The 13,901-nt window shown below is 47.4% G+C and overlaps 1 non-coding gene across 1 annotated transcript; it reads left to right on the top strand.

Annotated features, from left to right (window-relative positions):
* Positions 1–202: 202 nt before the first annotated feature.
* On the top strand, positions 203–275 carry TRNAK-UUU. The gene has a single exon. It is a non-coding gene; the product is annotated as a tRNA-Lys (tRNA).
* The last annotated feature ends 13,626 nt before the right edge of the window (positions 276–13,901 follow it).

The raw sequence follows: 13,901 nt of genomic DNA, 5'->3' as shown, positions 1-13,901 counted from the left end.
AGTAATGTGGACTCGTCAATTGAATCTAACTTGGGTGAATGAAGGATGCTTATATGTGAGAGGATCCCCTGATTTGCCACTTGCTATTGGTGACTCTAAGAAGTACCCCGGTAGGGGAGAGGGAGAGTTCTTTCCTTGTGGAGGGATAAAAATTATAACCAACAAAATTTGATCCCTTGTTTCTACTCCCTTGTTAAAAAGTGCTCACATAGCTCAGTCGGTAGAGCATCACACTTTTAATCTGAGGGTCCAGGGTTCAAGTCCCTGTGTGGGTGGGGCAGTCATTTTTCGACTGGAGAGTGACAGAAGGCTGAAATATTGGAGACTGTGTGGAAGTTCAAGGGGACGTGCTGAAAACAATGCCCAATGGAGGGAAAGAATCTAGCCAAGAGAGACCTTTTGGAGAGGGTCATTGGGGTGGGCAGACTAGATGGGCCATGGCCTTTATCTGCCGTCTATTTCTATGTTTCTATGTTTAGCTATCCATCACCGTATCACTTACAAAATTGCTTTAATCTCTTTCAAAACTATAAAAACCAAGGAATCCACTTTTATCCATAAATATCTGATTCCACATGATCCTCCGAGAACATCACTGCATCTTCTTCATGTCCCGGATCGTAGGGGGGGGGGGAGGGGGGGTTTAGAGATCGCAGGGCCAGGAGAGCTTGGGCTCCCTCCTGCCCTCCTGGCTCCATCGGACTCGGTGGGGGGGAGGGGGGTTTGAGGATTGCAAGGCAAGAGGGCTTGGGCTCCCTCTTGCCCCGAACCAGGGAGTTGGGGTACCCATCTCACCTGCCGTGATCATTGCTGTAGGGCGTAGGCAGGTTGCTGGGGCTGCTGAGCTGATTGCAGCAGCCACGATCAGCTCAGCGGCCCCTTTTCGGCACTTATACCTGTTTTGACTTGGTCTAAGTCAAAACGTATAAGTGCCGACTAGGCAACCTGCCTAAAGTTTTGGTTATACCTGCTACACGCCTAGGTCTAGGTAGCCCACTTCCCGCCCACCGCTTGCCCTTTCCCCTCTTCTAAAAACGCCTCGTTTCTCTCTGTGTGTTTAGGGGCAGGGGAAAGGCCTAAGTTGGTTTTAGATATGTCTAAAACCAGCTTTGATTATGGGTACTTGGACGATCAGGCTTTTTGATCATCCAAGTACCCATTTAGGCCACTTTTTAGACTTTTTTTTTTTGATTATGAGCCCTTTAGAATTTATGATTAGCGTTTTATCAAATTTTTAATAAACTTGAAACTGGATCTGTTTGGTATTTTCTGCTGTTTAAAGGGGGGACTCTCGTTTAGAAGACAATGAGAAGAGAGAGAATCCTGCCCATGTTAAAGACTCCCCCTGCCTGTCCACCCCCTTCTCATGCGTAAGTTGGCCCCCGGGGGCTCAAAAGCTATCCTAAATTCACCCACTCGTGTGGGCTACAACTGAATATTGATGGAATCCGCTTAAGGCCTGGCTCCTCCCCCAGCCCTGTCCTCTATTTTTTCAGACTGCCTGGCTTAATGCAAAGGAATATTGGCATTTTACCACCGATTGGCAATTTAAGCGGGCCAGAGCATCTCTAGCCCGCTCAAATCGCTCTGAATATTGGGCCTCCTCTGTTCTTGATTTGCTAATTTTTGAGACCCTTTATTAATGGTATATTTGATGTTTTACAGTCAAATTTGGACCCTTGAAGCAGCCCATGTAGGGCGACACACAGCCCTGTCAGGCGTTATTTTAGTCTACTACTAATACAGAATTTTAAGATTTCATCTGTGTTGCATCCTGTCTGCCTCCACAATGTCCTTCCTTTCCCTAAGCTGACATCGTAGAATTAATAAATTCAGAAGCTGACATTGTACAGTTAATAAATTTAGGGGGAAAAAACCTTTTAACCTACCTTTGTTGTCTGTGTTTTGCTTTGATCGTAGCGTCTCTCTTGCTTTTCTGTAATTTTTTTTAAATGTAACTCCCTTCAGGGTCCCCTATCCTTCTGACATGTCTTCTCTATGCCTCTATCCCAGGGGTGCCCAACACGTCGATCGCGATCGACCGGTAGCTCAGGAAGGCAACGTGAGTCGATCGCAGAGCCCATCCCGGGCCTACCAGCCCGGATCTACCGGGCCTATCAGCCTTCCTCTCCCCGACGTCAAAGATGCCGACGCGGGCATTAGGCTGTTTTTGTCATTTCGGGTGGGGGGTGGTAGCGGCAGCGGCAGCAGCAGCAGCAGCCTGAAAAAGAAATCATCCTGGCCGGGGTCGGTGTCATGCTCCGGAGCTTCTACAGCCTTCCTATCTCCCTCTCCCTTCTACCTGCTTCCGGCCACACCCCCTGCTCCGCGGCTCTCTTCGGCAACTCAGCAGCAGCGATCGACACAAGCTTCTGATGTCGGGGCCTACCCTCTGCGAGTCCCGCTTGTTTCAACTTCCTTTTTCCACAAAGGCGGGACTCGTAGAGGGAAGGCCTCGATGTCGGCAGCTTGTCTTCATCACCGCTGCTGACGAGTTGCTGAAGAGAGCCGCAGAGCAGGGGGGTGTTGCCAGGTACAGGTAGAAGGCAGAGGGCCAGATGCAGGACTCGTGGGTGAGGGAGGGGAAGAGAGAAAGAAAGAGAGAGGGGAGGGAAACAAAAGGAAATATTTCATACTGGGCTGGGCCGGAGTGGAGGGAGGATGGAAAGATTCTGGCTACAGGGTGCAGTAACAAAGGAAAAGGGGGAAAGCTGAAAATGGAGATAGTGAAACAAGAAGAGAAAGGGTAAGCAGAACCTACTGAATAAGGATAGAGATACAGAGGTGATATGAAGAGGAGGTGAAATAGAGACATAGAAGTAATGCTGAAAAAGTAAGAGAAAGGGTAAGCAGGACCTACTGAATAAGGATAGAGATACAGAGGGGACATGAAGAGGAGGTGAAATAGAGACATAGAAGTAATGCTGAAAAAGTAAGAGAAAGGGTAAGCAGGACCTACTGAATAAGGATAGAGATACAGAGGGGACATGAAGAGGAGGTGAAATAGAGACATAGAAGTAATGCTGAAAAAGTGGGGGGGGGAGATAAAGACATTGAAAGGGCAAATGGTGAACATGGGGTAAAGACAAGGACAGAGACAAATGAAGATTCTGAAAAAGTGGTGAGATAGGGATATAGGTGAGATGGACACAAAGAAGGGGGATGCTGGAAAATAGGTGGAATGGTAATTCTGACAGACACAGAAGGGAAATGCTGGATCAAGGAGAGATGGGGCTCAGGCTGGATGGAATGGGGAGAAATACCTTGTTGGCCCTGAACTTCCTCTCCTACGTCAGAATTGACGTCAGGGAGCGGAATGCTGGTCAGCGCGACGCTTCTGCAGGGAAAGCTTGGGACGGCGGTGGCTTGGGGGCTGTTCCCCGATGGCGGTGGCAGCAAACCGAGTGGCTTGGGGGAGGGCACGGAGAAAGAAAGAAAGGGGGCAGACAGGGAGACAGAAAGAAAAAGTTGGGGGCGAGGATGAGGTCTGGAGGAGAGGAAACATACAGGAGGCTGAAAGAAAGGAAGAAAGATTGGATGCACAGTCAGAAGAAGAAAGTGCAACCAGAGACTCATGAAATCACCAAACAGCAAAGGTAGGAAAAATAATTTTATTTTCAATTTAGTGATCAAAATGTGTCGGTTTTGAGAATTTATATCTGCTGTCTATATTTTGCACTATGGCTCCCTTTTACTAAACCGCAATAGCGTTTTTTAGTGCAGGGAGCCTATGAGCATTGAGAGCAGAGCGAGGCATTCATCGTAACTCCCTGTGCTAAAACCTACTATTGTGGTTTAGTAAAAAGGGAGGGGGTGTATTTGTCTATTTTTGTATTTTGTTACTGAGGTGACATTGCATAGAGAGTCATCTGCCGTGACCTCTTTGAAAAAACCCGGAATATGAATAATTAACATTTTCTCTGCCTTTCAGTGTGCGTTGTGTTTTTTTTAAATTTTATTGTTGGTAGATCATTTTGACTTAGTCATTATAAAAGTAGCTCGCAAGCCCATAAAGTGTGGGCACCCCTGCTCTATCCTATCTTGTCCAGCATCTCCCTTATGTGTCCCTGTCTCTGTGTTCCCTTCAGAGCCTGCATCTCATTTGATTTCCAGACTCTCTTCGTGTCTAGCTTCTCTCCTCTCTCTTCCCTTCTTCCTGTGCTACACTCCCCTGCACGATCTGATATCTCTTCCCCTTTTCTCCTCTCCAGTCCAACCTCTTTCTCTTTCTCTGTCTCTCTTCTCTCCAGTTCCCCCTTTGTTTAGCATCTTGCCTCCCTCTCCCCCTCCCCTTTGATCTAGATTTCTCTCTCTCTTCCCTTCACTGTCTCTCTTTCCTTTGCTCCAGCTCTCTCTGGCTCTCTTTCTATTGTGTCTATTCTTTCCAAAGTCCAGCCTCTCTCCCCATCTCCTCTCCTGGGTCCGATATCTGGATCCAGCATGTCTAGGTTCCAACCTCCCAACTCCCAGGTTCAGATCTGGGACCATTCCTACAAACCTGCAGCAGGTACAGCAGAGACACTGTTCAACGCTACACTCTGTCTGGTGGGGCCTTTCCTCTGCAGTGTCCCATCCACATGAAGTTGCATTAGAGGAGGCAGGACATTGCAGAAGAAAGGCCCCACTGGACAAAGAGCAGCCCGCATTGTCACCTCTGCCACAACCCACCACAAGTTGGCAGGAGTGACAGGGGAAGGGCGACAGATGTTGGGTGTCAGGTCAAAAGCGCGCCGGGACAAAGGCACGCCCAGACAATTGAGCGCAGCGCGTGCCGCCGCACCGCTCTAAATTACTGTTTTTAGCACTCCGACAGGGGGGACGTGGGGGGGGGAACCCCCCCACTTTACTTAATAGACATCGCGCCGCGTTGTGGGGGGTGTGGGGGGTTGTAACCCCCCACATTTTACTGAAAACTTAACTTTTTCCCTGTTTTTAGGGAAAAAGTTCAGTTTACAGTAAAATGTGGAGGGTTACAACCCCCCAAACCCCCCACAACGCCGGCACGATGTCTATTAAGTAAACTGGGGGGGTTCCCCAAGAAAAACCCCCGTCGGAGCCCCTAAAAACTGTAATTTAGAGCGGCGCAGCAGTGTGTGCTGCGCTCAATTGTCGGCGTGCGCCGTTGTCTATGAACCCAGATGTTGAGGTGGATACTCCCCAGGCCTGAATCTGGGCACAGTGGGAGGGAGTGGGGCGAGGAAGAGGTGAGGAATGGAGATGGCAGTATCATGCAGCCCCTAGGTCCCTACCATTGTGTGGCCCTGGGAATTTTGCCAGACTTAAGACACAGTAACTGTAAAACTGTACTGTACTTTATTAATCGGTCTCTTTGTTTACAAGGTATGTGAACGTAAATGTATTTGTTCTCTTAGACGTCTGCAGCTGGCTTCATGATTGTTGCACTTTTCCGGGTCTCGCCACATTTGGGTAGGTAGAACCGACTTTTCAGCTACTTTAGGGTATGGTGTGAGGTCTGCAGCTTGTCCTGATAGATAGTGGATTGGCTGACCTGATTGAGAACAGGGAGGTTTGTTGGTCACAGATTTGAATTCTTGCGGGAAATTGTCTTTGTCTCCTTTTTATAACATTTTTCCTTCCGTTTTATTCCATTCCATTTATTTTATTTGAAATAATTAGTATTCAAGACCCCCCCCCCCCCCGTGCCTTTTCTCTGTCACCCTACTCCTTCAGCCATATCGTACCTCAACTGTGGCTGTCCATACGAGTTGGCAAAGGTCTGTAGTCTCTTCAACTTGCCGCTGACCTAAGGCTGGCGTCACTTTTGTTGTACAGAAGTGAAAGCAAAGCTGACCTTTTTCAAAGGTCCCACGGCAACAATAGGGCATCCGTGGAAAATCAGGGGCGGAAAACTGCACGGTGACACCAGGAAATACTTCTTCACCGAAAGGGTGGTTGATTGCTGGAATAGTCTTCCACTACAGGTAATTGAGGCCAACAGCGTGCCTGATTTTAAGACAAAATGGGATCGTCACGTGGGATCTCTTCACAGAGAAAGGTAGGGGAGGGTTATTGGGGTAGGCAGACTGGATGGGCCGTGGCCCTTATCTGCCATCTGTTTCTATGTTTCGGCTTGTGATTCGCCTGAAACATAAATCTAACTCTGTTCATAAACGTCAAAATGCACCAATGCCACACATCAAAGCAAATTATTATTTGCAGGTCCCAATGCACAAACACTGAATAGATATCCTGGGATAGAAAGGGCTGAAATGATTGCAATTAGCTAGAGGAACCAATTGCAATGAAAAATAAAATAAGAATTTTAAAGCTTAAGCAAGTAAGAGATAGCATATAATGGAGCATACTCCCTCGCTGGCAGTTTATAAGGTGACCTCAGGCTTCCCTCCTTAAAGACTGGAAACATGCCAGTATCTTACACTGACTTGAGAAAAGTCCCGGGGACACACTACTAATTACGGTCCAATTAGTTTGACTTCAGTGTTGCAGTAAAACCATCGGAGGCTATTTTAGGAATTGGACCAGGGGAAGGACTGTGAAAAGCACAGCTTGCTCTAGGATGCCGGCAGAGCTTCATAGAGGCAGAGCCGTGCTTTTCTTCACTTGTTGAAATCCCTTCTCAATAGGGCTGCCACGATGCACTTTTAAAAAAAGACTCCACGGATGTTGCGCGCGTGAGTTCTCAGAAAAGCCCTTGCCAGTTTGCCATTAAAGGGGAAATTCTGAAATAAAGAGCCCTGCTGGGGGGGGGGGGGGGGCACAATAGAGCTTTGTGTGCAAAAATGAAAGGAATGGCTGATCCGAGCGGCACAATCTTATTTTTCTTTGATGATAAAGGATAGGGGTGAGAAGCCGAGTGTAAGGGACGCACAGCTTAGACAGAGGTTTTATGGGAGACATGAAAATGTGGAAGAGTTCACTGGAAAATGATTGTGGTGATAAAACCAGTCTGCTCATTAAATGGTGTCGTGCTGGTCTTACGGCTCTGCAGCGTAGGGAAACCAGTTTCGATAAGAACATAAGAAAAGCCTTACTGGATCATATCAATGGTCCATCAAGCCCAGTAGCCTGTTCTCACGGTGGCCAATCCAGGTCCCTGGCACCTGGCCAAAACCTAAGGTGTAGCAATATTCCATGCTACCGATCCAGGGCAAGCAGTGGCTTCCCCAGTGTCTTTTTCAATAACAGACTATGGACTTTTCCTCCAGGAACTTGTCCAAACCTTTTTTAAAACCAGCAATATTCCATGCTACCAATACAGGGCAAGCAGTGGCTTCCCCAGTGTCTTTCTCAATAACAGACTATGGACTTTTCCTCCAGGAACTTGTCCAAACCTTTCTTAAAACCAGCTACGCTATCCGCTCTTACCACATCCTCTGGCAACGTCTTCCAGAGCTTAACTATTCTCTGAGTGAAAAAAAATTTCCTCCTATTACTTTTAAAAATATTTCCCTGTAACTTCGAGTGTTCCCCTAGTCTTTGTAATCCCCGAACTGTTGGTACCATCTGAGAATGATGATGTTATACTCAGGCTTAGTGAAGGGAGATCCTGATGGCCTATAGGGACGGGCAGCCTCCAGATTTCCCTTTTGCTTCATCCCCCTTCTCGTTTGTTTTGCTTTGTCTGATCGTTATTTTTATTTGGGGGCCAATGCCACTAAGAGTGTGCCCTCTTGGCAAAGACTATGCATTATTTTCAAAGAGGGCATACTTGTCCAGAAAGAATGCGCCCACTTTGCAAACAGCGAGCAATTTTATTGGCACACAAAACTCACAAAATGTGTTTTTGCTTTTCATTTTGTTTAAAGACATGCAATGACAAGATGTGAGTGACATTTCCCGTGTCGCTGCAAATGACAGCTCGTCCCTACTGATTGCTACCGAAGGCCGCTTTAAAACTGGTGCCTCCTCTAACTGATGTTATAGCATAAGAACAGAAGAGCTGCCATATTGGGACAAGCCCAGCATCCTGTTTCCAACAGTGACCAACCCAGGTCCCAAGTACCTGGCTAGATCCCGAGGAGAAAAACAGATTTTATGCTGCTTATCGCTTAGGGCTCCTTTTACAAAGGTGCGCTAAGCGTTTTAGCGTGCATGTTAGCGTGCAGTTAGCCTATGCGTACATTTAGCGGGTGCTAAAACATATAGCACACCTGTATATATGTAAACCGCTTTGAGTGTGGTTCTGTAACTAGAAATAGGCAGTAGACAAGTCCCAATCCCCCTTCTTATTCTAGAAATAAGCAATGGATTTCCCTACCGCGTCCGGCCAACAACTCAACCGGAAGTTGTGACAGAGGAACGAAGCCTGGGGCTGGCCAGAGGGAGCCTAATGCAATCCCTGCAGGTAAAACCTATAAGTTTGTAGGGCCTGTGGGAAGGGGAGGGGGAGGGGGAGAAGGAGGGAGGGAGGGAGACAATGCCAAACCTGTGGGGGTAGTGTGCTGATTCTTTTTGGGGTGACAGGGGGCAAAGGGATGATGAGGCAATTTTTTGGGGGGGTGGCACTTACCACCTATAAGTGGACATCTATACTTAGGGACCCAGAGGGTCTTTGCCAAGTACTAGTGACCTGGATTGGCCACCGTGAAGATGAGCTACTGACCCAGTACGGCTGTTCTTATGTTCTCTAAGCAAGGGAAGGCAGGCATTTACTTTCCATTAAAGAACACTAACGCAACAGCAAACATACATACCTGGACTGGGCATGAGCACTTTCGCCAGCTATAGGGCACAAATGGTTATGCCTATATGCTGGAGCACGCGTTCCACCAAGACTCCAGCCACGTGTATGTCTACCTATTTAATATGCACTATAGGAGATATGCAAATCTTTGCAGAATAGTATTTAGGCAGAATTTTGGCATTCCTGCACATATACCACATAGATTTACCCCAACATGCATTTGAGCGAATGGATTGGGAAACTTCCATTGGACTGCACTCTAAGCTCACCCAGGAATGGGTCAAATAAGAACATAAGAAGTTGCCCCCGCTGAGTCAGACCAGAGGTCCATCTTGCCCAGTGGGCCGCTCCTGCGGCGGCCCATCAGGCCTAGTGCCTGAACAGTGATCCCTGATTAATTTTATAATTTTATCTCTAATCCCATCCCTATAATCTACCTCTACTCTTATCTGTACCCCTCAATCCCTTTGTCTTCCAAGTACCTATCCAAAGCTTCTTTGAACCCATGTAGCGTGCTCCTGTTTATCACATCCTCTGGTAGCGCGTTCCATGTATCCACCACCCTCTGTGTGAAAAAGAACTTCCTGGCGTTTGTTCTAAACTTCTCCCCTTTCAATTTCTTTGAGTGCCTTCTTGTACTTGTTGATCCCCTTAATTTGCCTCTTATGCAAATGCATCAAGTGATATTAAGTTTGGGAATTTGTCCATTCTGAATGGACCCTGCTAGTTCAAAACGTCCTGTTTGTACAGTTGACGTTTAGATTGCGATCTCTTCCTTAACACGTTGTGCGCTTCTGTGCACGCGCCTCTGCTGATGAAAAGTTTCTCGGAACTTTGAAAAAGGTTTGCTTTTATCTTCCGTGCCTTTGTCTTGCCGCAGGTGGTGCCTTTTCCTATGTCGTTAGCGTTGGAATGCGCTGTGACCAACAAGCACTTCCTGATTGGCAAACCACTTAAGATTTCCTCTCGCCTTTTGAATACTAATTGGGTTGTGTATTGAACTCCTTACTTATTTTTGCTCAGTGTAAATGGGACTTACTGTTTGCTTGAAATCTCTCAATTACTACCTTGCGATAACAGGCACTTATGAACATTTCACCAGCATGTAAAAAATCTCTTTCCCCACCTTTCACTGTTCTGAAAATAGAAGTAACATTGATGAATAGAAGTAAAGGAAAGAAAGGGATGAAAATATTCAGCCAGTATTGGAACCTCTTGAGTTAATAGCAATGATGTCGAAAACCCATGAGAGCAAACTTGAGAACACACAGAACCCCAAGATCCAAAGAGACATTAATATATATACAGTACTTGTGGTGAACTGTCAAATGCGCGCACTGAATGGGAGATGACCCGTCAAATGCCACTCGAAGTGGATACTATTTTGTCTTTTTGAGGATTACAAAGTAACCCTCTTTTGAGGGGGGGGGACCTCTCCCCCCACTACACTGAAAATATTCACTTCCTATCTAGTGTTAGGGTAAGGTTTACCTGATGATTATGGGAACCTTTTACATTGCTCATCTGGAAGGTCCTGATTGGCTCAGGCGCCTCAGACCCCCTCCCTTGGGAGGGGTTCTGAGGCGCCTAAGCCAATCAGGGCTTTAGGCCCGTCATGTCACCGTCAAGGGCAGATTCGTATGTATACTGTATTTATGGTGGAATTCCTATGTATTCATATGATTCTTATGTATACTGTATTGACGGGCCGTAATCGGTGCAATTGTCCTGTGGGCATTTGTCGGTGTACCCAGTACTTGTAGTCCGATGGTTTGTCCTACATAATTCATACAGAGCTGTTAGACGATGTCATGGATTACTGAAAGATAGAAATGGGGGCTGTAGGGTGACAAAAGGTAGAGTGCCATGATTTGTTCTAATATGTCAATTAGGCAAAACCAGTGGCGTAGTGAGAGTGGGAAGCGCCCCAGTGCCCTCCTCCTAACCCCCCGCTCCTTCCCCTCAAGCAAAACGCTCGCTCCTTCCTTCCCATGTATCTCTTTCAATCTTTGCCAGCGTGAGCCACTTCTTTGGTCTGGTGCTCGGGCCTGCATTGTTTTTCCCTCTGATGTCACTTCCTGGCCCCACGACCAGGAAGTGATTTCAGAGGGGAGCCGGGCTGGCGAAGATTTAAAGAGATAGGGGTGGGAAGGAAAGGAATGAGCATGGCGTGGAGGGAGCAGAGAGGTGTCGGCGCCCCCACCAAGTTGGCGTTCGGAGTGGCCTGCTCCCCCTCCCCCCCTTATTATGCCACTGGGCAGAACCATTGGAAAGGAAACTGGGGATGAGATCAGGAATGACTTGGGAAAAGGGCTCTTTGTATATACAGCTTTACGTATACATATATTCTGTATATTGTGATGCAGTCATTAAGAAATAATTCTGAATGTTGCAGTTGTCCGTGTCTCGTCACATCTGGGTAGGTAGAACCAACATTTCAGCCATCATGGGGGGGCGAGCGGTCCTTTAGGGGGGGACTGAACTCAAGGCCGGGAGCACCCCCTCAGGGCCTGATTCAGGTGGTACAGGGAGGCCAGGGGGGGCGAGCGGTCCTTCAGGGTGGGGCGGGTAGGCAGGCTGGCAGGCAGGCCTTCAAGGGGGAGGGAGGGGTGACAGGCAGGCAGGCCTTCAAGGGGGGGAACAGGCAGGCCTTCAAAGGGGAGACAGGCAGGCAGTCCTTCAAAGGGGGGGACAGGCAGGCAGACTTTCAAGGGAGGGACAGGCCTTCAAGAGGGGGGGGGGTCAGGCAGGCAGGCAGGCTTTCAAGGGAAGGACAGGCCTTCAAGGGGGGGGCAGCAGGCAGGCTTTCAAGGGAGGGACAGGCCTTCAAGGGGGGGTCAGGCAGGCAGGCAGGCTTTCAAGGGAGGGACAGGCCTTTAAGGGGGGGGCAGGCAGGCATGCCTTCAAGTGGGGGGACAGGCCTTCAAGGGGGAGACAGGCCTTCAAGGGGGGGGATAGGCCTTCAAGGGGATCAGGCAGGCAGGCCTTCAGGGGGCGGACAAGCAGGCATGCAGGCCTTCAAGGGGGGTGCAGGCCTTCAAGGGGGGTGCCAGCCTTCGGAGGGGGGGTGCAGGCCTTAGGGGGGGTGCAGGCCTTCAGGGATGGGATGCAGACCTTTAAGGGGGGGACAGGCCTTCAGGGAGGGGGGCATGGTGTAGAAATACATGGAGGGAATGAGGGGGTTCAAAGAGATGCGCATATGCCGGACTTTGGATGGGAAGAAATAATGGGTCTGAAAATAGAGAAGAGGGAGAGATGATAGACCATAGTTTTTAGAGAGGGAAGGAACAGAAAGGGAGAGAAGTTGGACAGAAGGGATGGTGTGGAGGGGGGGATAGAGATACTGGCTAGGAGGGTAGTTGGGAAAAGAAAGGGAGAGATGGTGGACCCTGGGGTGGTGGGGAAGGAGGGAGAGATGCTGGATGAAAGGGTAGTTAAGAAAAGATAGATCTGTGGAGGGAGACGAAAAAAGGATAGATGCCAGACCTCCTGGGGAGGGAAGGGAAACGGGGAGGACAGAGATAGCAGATGGATGGTTAGCATGCAGAAAGAAGGAAGAAGGAGACCCTGGCAAGCAAGTTATCAGAAGACAACCAGAGCCTTGGACCAACAAGATTTGAAAAATAACCAGACAACAAAAGGTAGAAAAACTAATTTTATTTTCTGTTTTGTGATTACAAAGACCAGGATCCTTAATGCCCCTTCCTAACTAAATAAACCTCCCCCCTCACCACCTCCCCCTCCCCCCCTGGCAACTCTGATCAAGTTGGTCTTGAACCGCTGTTACTCTGTTTAATTGATGTGAACCACTTGTAACTCTATTTAATTGATGTGAACCGCCTAGAACTCTTCGGGGTATGGCGGTATACAAAAATAAAGTTATTATTATTATTATTATTACAATATGTCAGATTTGAAATGTGTATCCTGCCAGAGCTGGTGTTAGACCGCAAACGTGAGCTAGGATTTAACAGAGAGGAAAAGTCCTTTTTGTTTCTTTATTTTATTTACACCACAGCGCCAGTGTGGTTAGGAGAAGCCAAAGGGGGGTGAAAAAGCTATAAAATAAACCCACCAGGATGTTTTAAAAAAAACAAACAAACACCCAATTGGGCAGGAAAGTTGAATCGAAAAACCAATTCAATAGGCTGAATCGAATCGAAAATTTTTTTTTTCTTGAATCGGGCAGCACTAGTTTGCACTACTGTCTTAGATTTTAGGACCTGGGATTGGAGAGAGATGGCATCCTCAGTACTTTATAATGCAAGTGAAACGAGGATTTGGTCAGACTTTTGAAGGGTCTGCAGAAGAAAAATATTGTATAGGCCGGGGACATGAGACAGCAGGAAACGGGAACTTTTCTTCCTTCTATTTTTGTGAATGGCAAGGCTGAGGATGTCAGAGAGTTCAATTAAAATATGTGCTTTATAAGAAAATATAATAATGTGTTTTATAAAGTTTATAAGCATTGCTGGCCTACCCGTTGAGGTGTTCCTAATGGTGGTGGTGGTTGCGGCAGCGTGTCAATGTGTTGAGAGGAAGAGGTGGTCTGGGAAATTCTGCTGAGCAAACTCTGGGCCCATTTCCACCCCCCAGTTAGTCCACTCCACTCAACTGGTTCACACAATGAGTGGGTCTTTGGGTGTTGTGCCTGGGTAGTTGTTTTGGGATCTCTTCTAGTGGTTTGTCTGTATCTCCTTGTGGTCCAAGGAAGGAAACTTTATTGACCTTCAGAATATGTTTGTAACAGCGCTGCTTGTGTGGCATTAGACTATGTAGTGATCGAAAGAAAAAAACAGATCTTTGCACATTTTTGCCCTATATGGTTGTTGTATGAGAAGATTCACATTTCCTGCACAGCTAAGTTACCTTGTTCTTTCTGTATTTGACATCTAGCAAGGTCTCTGTTTGGAAGGAAAGAACTAAGCTTAAAAATGAAGTGGCCAGAAGTTATGGTAAAAGCAGATAGCATTGCTGATTTTAAGAAAGGTTTGGACAAATTCCTGGAGGAAAAGTCCATAGTCTGTTATTAAGACATGGGGGAAGTGTCTGCTTGCCCTGGATTGGTGGCATGGAATGTTGCTACTCTTTGGGTTTTGACCAGGTACTAATGGCCTGGATTGGTTACCATGAGAATGGGCTACTGGGCATGATGGACCATTGGTCTGACCCAGTTAGGCTATTCTTATGTTATGTTCTCATCTGTAGGGGCCTTTGTTTTCACTTCTTATTTTAA

The sequence above is a fragment of the Geotrypetes seraphini genome, chromosome 3 (genome assembly GCF_902459505.1).
Source record: "Geotrypetes seraphini chromosome 3, aGeoSer1.1, whole genome shotgun sequence".
In the NCBI taxonomy this organism is placed as follows: Eukaryota; Metazoa; Chordata; class Amphibia; order Gymnophiona; family Dermophiidae; genus Geotrypetes; species Geotrypetes seraphini.
Note: the sequence above shows the minus strand (reverse complement) of the source record. Positions and strands in the feature narration are given on the sequence as shown.